We start from the raw sequence: 5,519 nt of genomic DNA on the forward strand, positions 1-5,519 counted from the left end.
TCAGGGGGAATTAGCGGCGATCTCCTCACCATTCGCCCTTCGCGCCTCACGAGTAGCCTCGATGGCCAAAGGGACTGCCTGCGAGTGACCAGGGAAGAAGTCTGCCAAGACAAAAAAGAAGCAAGTCGAAAAATCAGAAGTCGGCCTGACACATAGTCGGAAGCCCGAAGAAACGAAAGAAACTTACCATCAACGATATCCTCGATCTCGTGGAAGCCGGAGGTCAGCATCGCCTCCCTGTTAGTCCAGGAGGAGCGCTCGCTCTCGAATTCGGCCAGGAGAGCGGCCTCCTTCTTCTCGGCCTCGTCCTGCGCCTTCTTGAGCAGCTCCTTGTGCTCGGCCAGCTGCGCCGCCAGCAGGTCGCGCTCCGCGGCAAGCTTGCCACACTCCTCATTGGCACGCCGGGCGGTATTGGCCTCGCCCAGCTGCTCCTGAAGAGCGGCATTGGCTTCTGAAGAACGAAAGAAGAGACAAATAAGTCGTCAGCAAAGAAGATCGCCGGGAAGATCCGGCCCGACTGCTCAGCAGTCGGCCCGAATCTCAGGGACTACAGCCCGCGGGTGCGCCAGCGCGCCCCCGCGAAGAAGAAGAACTTACCCCGGCTTTCCGACAAGTCGGCAGCCCGCTTGCTCAACTCCTCAACATTGCGGTTGAAGACAGTGGCGCGGAGGTTGTGATACTCCTGCGATAAGTCATTGAAGACAAAGTTAGTATTTGGAACTCGCCAGAGGGAGTTCCAAACCGCCTGCTCAGCAGCCGGCCCGGAACTCGGGGACTACACCCAGTGGGTGCACTGGCGCGCCCCCATAGAGAAAAACAAGAATCAAAAAGAAGAAGGAAAGGGACTCGGACGGCCGTCCGCGCTGCCAGATGCGCCCTGGTGCAAGTTTGAAGGGCGTCGCCTTCAGCGTGCAGCTTCACCTGAACATCCAGAAGCGCTTGATTCAGCGGCCCAGTGCCGCCTCCACGCAACCACCCGATGGGCGCGGCGCTTGTTGCCTCAGCGTCTAGGGCTACCGAGCTGGCGGCGCCGGTCTCCCGAGGTCGCGGCGCCGAGGTCTCCCTCTCAAGATGGCAGCGCACTGGCGAGGCGACTTGGAGAAGCAGCGTCGCCTCGGACTCGTCCGCAGTCGGCGGCTCCGGCGGACCTCCCGGCTGTTTGCCGTGCGGTCTCCCAGACGGTGGTGGAGGCGGCGGTGGCGGCACGAGAGTGTTCGACATAGAAGCCTCGCCGCTCTCCTTCTCCATGATGGGGTTCTCCCGTGCCGGCCTCTCCGGTCTGCCCCGTGAACTTCGGAGGCGGCGGTGCAGACGATAGTGGGGGGACGAGCATCGCCGATCAGTGACGCGCGGCCTCCTCGGCACGCCGTCTCGCCACAAGGGCGGCTTCGGCATCCTCCAGCTTCTTCTGGGCGGAGGCGGCCGCCCTGTCGGCCTCCGCCTTCTCCAGACGTTCGGCCTCCTCCTCCTCACGCTTCTCCCGCGTGACACCTCTTCGCGCCGCCTTGGCCAGCCAGGCCGGCGGAGGAGCCGGCGCTCGACGAGCCGACCCTTGGCTGGTGGCGCGGGGCGACTTCCCCTTCGGCGTCGTCGTCAGGCCAGTCGGCGAAGGTGGCCGAGGGCTTGAAGCCGCCTACTGCTCCTCCTCCGCCATCTTCGGCGTCGGCTTCCATCGCCGCCGCCCCCAAGTCGGGGTCGTCGATGTCGCTGTCCGCACGATCGGGAACATACTCGCGGGGCAGTCTCGTGGCGCCGGCTGCAGGCTGCATAAGGGGATTCTAGCTCAGAAGAAACCGACAAGAGTCTGAAGCCGGAGTCTACCGCAAAGAAGACAAAACAATAGGGGGACGCGACTTACCACTGGTGGGGGGTTGTCACGCGAGTACGGCTCCTTGCCGAACTGCCAGTCCTCCTTGAACTCGCAGTGCGCGATATGGTTCACCAAGTTCGCCACCTCCCTGCGGGGCATCTCCTTGGTGCTCATCCGACTTGGGTCTCGAAGGCCGCTCATCTGACAGATCAGGTGAGGACGGCCTTGGAGCGGGAGAACTCGGCGCGCCACGAAGGCGGCCAGCAAGTCGGCCCCGACGAGACCCTCCGACTGCGTCAAGACTCGGAGTCGCGCTACGGCGGCGGCTCCGGCTGGAGTCAGCGTCTTGACTCGGTGAGACTAGCTGGGGAGCCTCCCAGTTAGGGGGGCAGCGTTGTAAGGCGGCAGGTTGACCCAGTCGCCATCGGAGGCGAGGTTCCTCACGTAGAAATATGAGCGTTGCCACATCTTCACCGACTTGATCAGCGTGATGGGAGGAAAGGGGTTGTCGGCCGTCGAGCGCCGCACTGAGCCGGTACGCCGGCGACGTGCGTGCCGAGCTTAGAAGAGAAGAATTCTCCCCACAGCTCGATGGTGGGGAGAACGCCGAGGAAACCTTCGCACAGAGTGGTGAAGGCGGAGAGCAACACCACCGTATTCGTAGTGAGGTGGTGCGGTTGAAGGCTGTGGAACTCCAAGAACAAGCGGAAGAAGCCGCTCGCCGGCAGCCCTAGGCCACGCATGAGGTGCGAGCGGAAGATGACCCGCTCGCCCTCCTCCGGCGCCGGCCGGATCGCCCCCTCCGGCGCGGCGCGGGCACGCACGAGGTCCGCGCTGGGGAGACGGCGTGTCCGGCGGAGGAACTCGATGTGCTCCTCTTCTACCTCCGAGCCGTCCCACACACCGGAGTGCAAGGCGGAGGCCGCGGCGGAGGAAGAGCTCATCGCCGTGGTGTGGAGTGCTCTCGCTCAACGGCAGAGGCAGGAGGAGAGAAGGCAAGATGAGGCGGGGGAGCGGGGAAGAAGGGCGCGCGTTCTGTGCCGCTCCGCTCCCCCCGCCTACTTATAGCCCTGTGGGCTGAGAAGCCAAGGGGGCGGGCGTGGGATTAACTACGCGCGATGCCCCACGTCGCCCCACAATTTACCCCACTAAGTTACTGTGTGCAGTAACGACGTGGGAAAACCAACCGTCCACGGCCGCAACAGATCCGTTCGTATGCCGAGGCACGATAGTGGCGGGCCCCGCCTGACGGCCCGTCCCGTCGCGCGCGTGGGCAGGCAGACTGTCCTCTCCACGTGGCGCCATGCGATAGGACCGCCCTGATGGCTGTGGGGAAGCGTATCAGGCACGCCGCCTGGTTTCCCGCCGCGACTTTCAAGATGCGGCTCTTCGCTAAAAACATCCGACTCTCGACAGTCGGCCCAAGGGAAGACGGCAGCCGAGTTCTAGAGTCCGCTCCTGGAAGGTTGAAATTGTTGAAGCCCCACAATGCAGCGACCACAGGGCTTCACCAGCTTCGGGGACTACTGTCGGAGTAATGGGCCACGGGTAGGCTAACCCGAGTCCCAGGACCTTTCAAGACATCGGGGCAGGCCGCGCCCCTCAAGCCGAGTCCCAGGAGCGACTCCAAGACAAGCCGAGTCCTAGACGGCGACTCCGAGATAAGCCGACTCCAAGCTGGTGACCTCCAGAGAGGCCGATTATGGAGAGTCGGCCCATGACTCCTCCCTCATCTCGAAGTACGATGCAGGGTACGGTCATGGCGTGGCCGTTCCCCCCTGCTTACGAAGGGCCGGCATGGCTACAATGAGCCATATCGCTGGAAGATCTCCGGCGAGGCGTGGCACTGTTGCCATGCCTGCCCTGACCTCAGCCATAGTGCGCAGCACACTGTGCCCACGACGCCGGCATGTACGACCCGAAGGCGACGGGGCCGCCTGTCAGTGGGTGGGCCGAAGGCGGCCTGAGCGCCCCGAAGACGGACCTGTGGGAGTCGGCCTCCCTGGAGTCGGCCGACTCCTCCCCAGGGCCCCACGAGCCATTAACAAGATAGGATGGGGAATGGCGACAGTGATCGCCCGATAGACGGCGGCACTGTTTCCACGACCCAATGACCAAGCCTGCGTCATCAGGAGTGCCGCTACAGTATCAAGCCTGTCCACGGGACCCGCCAGTCGGCGGGCCCCAGAAGCCGGCGGGAGGACGGCGGCCTGAGAGACAGACGGCTGGGACCCGCGCCCAGCCGGATTACTATTGTACCCCCGGGGGGTAGGCCTATATAAACCTCCCGGGGCACCCATGCAAAGGGTTCGGACCTAGATAGAGATAGACCAGATAGCATAGGGAGGAGGGAGCTAGCCTTGCCCTCTCCTGCCTCCCGAAACAGCTCCAGGAGCACCATTGTAGTCACTTTGCCTTAGTGATCATGCGGAGACCCCGCAGAGCAGCAGTAGGGGTGTTATCTCCTAGGAGAGCCCTGAAGCTAGGTAAGTTCCGCCGGCATGCATGTCTTCGCCTCATCCCGCTTCCAGGCACCGGCGACGTTCTACTCGCTCCCACCATGATAAGCCATCCTTTGGCATATGTCGTATCCAACCCCCGACAGGGCGGGTCCTGCCTTCAAGCTCGGCCTTGAGCAGCTCTAGATCCAGGCGGTGCCCCTCGGCCAGATCAGCATGCACCTTCGCCACCCTCTCCTCCACCTCCAGCTGGACCTGGGCTTCTCGGGCGGTGACCACATCCTCAGCCGCTGCAGCCTAGCACTCCCTCACCTCCAACCTCTCCAACGCCATGCTATGCTCCACGGCCTCCAACGCCAGGTCATCATGGCGCCTCATGAGCTCCGCCTCGGCAAAGGTCGCTTCGTGTGGTGAAGAGGCCAGAAGGGTGCACTGCTCCTAAACTTCTTGCTCAAGGGCAACATTTGAAGACAGAAGCTCCCGCTCCCGCTCCTCGGCCAGCTTGCGATGGCGGATGGGGGCTCTAGCCTCCTCCATGGTGCGGGTGCAAGCCTCGCGAGAAGTTGCAAGTGAGGCGGCCGCAAGCGTGTCGGCCTGGTCGCACTAAAGTTTCCCGAGGTTGATGGCAACCTTCAGCTGCTGCCGCTCATGCGCCAGGTGGCGGGCCTCTGCCTCGAGCCTGGTGTCGACATTAGCAAGCTCCCCACCAAGCCGGACTGTCGCATGCGTTGCCTCACCGAAGAGCTCGAAGCAGACGGCACTGCACCTGCGTGCAAGCGCCAACGCATCACCAAGATCTTCTTTAGCCCTAGAGGCTGCCGAGGGGGCATTGGGCGTCTCGGCTGCCTCCGGCCGGGGGCTGGCTGGTGTAGCCCCGCAACCTGAAGATGAAGGCCGCCCAAGAGGCACCCACTTGCTAGCAACGACCAGAGGAAGGATTGCCGATGTGTCCCCCCGTCCTACAGGCCGGGCCATGGCGAAAGGAAGTAGGAAGCTCGAGCCCGGGCCCCCCTTGTGGCACCCCGGCGTCCGGAGTCGGCCTCGTGCCCTGGGCAGAGCCAGGGCACCAGTGGCTCTGTGCTGAGGTCAAGCCAGAATCCTTGGAAGCGCTAGCCTTCTCAGGTTTCGTCGTCACGGGAACCCTGCAAGACCTTGGTCAGGAAAGAACGTGGCGCGCAAGGAATCGGGAGCGAAGGTACATACTCATCTGCAGCCACATATCTCCTCAGCTTCAGCGGTCGGCGGGTGCC

Source organism: Triticum dicoccoides, chromosome 3B, assembly GCF_002162155.2.
Source record: "Triticum dicoccoides isolate Atlit2015 ecotype Zavitan chromosome 3B, WEW_v2.0, whole genome shotgun sequence".
In the NCBI taxonomy this organism is placed as follows: Eukaryota; Viridiplantae; Streptophyta; class Magnoliopsida; order Poales; family Poaceae; genus Triticum; species Triticum dicoccoides.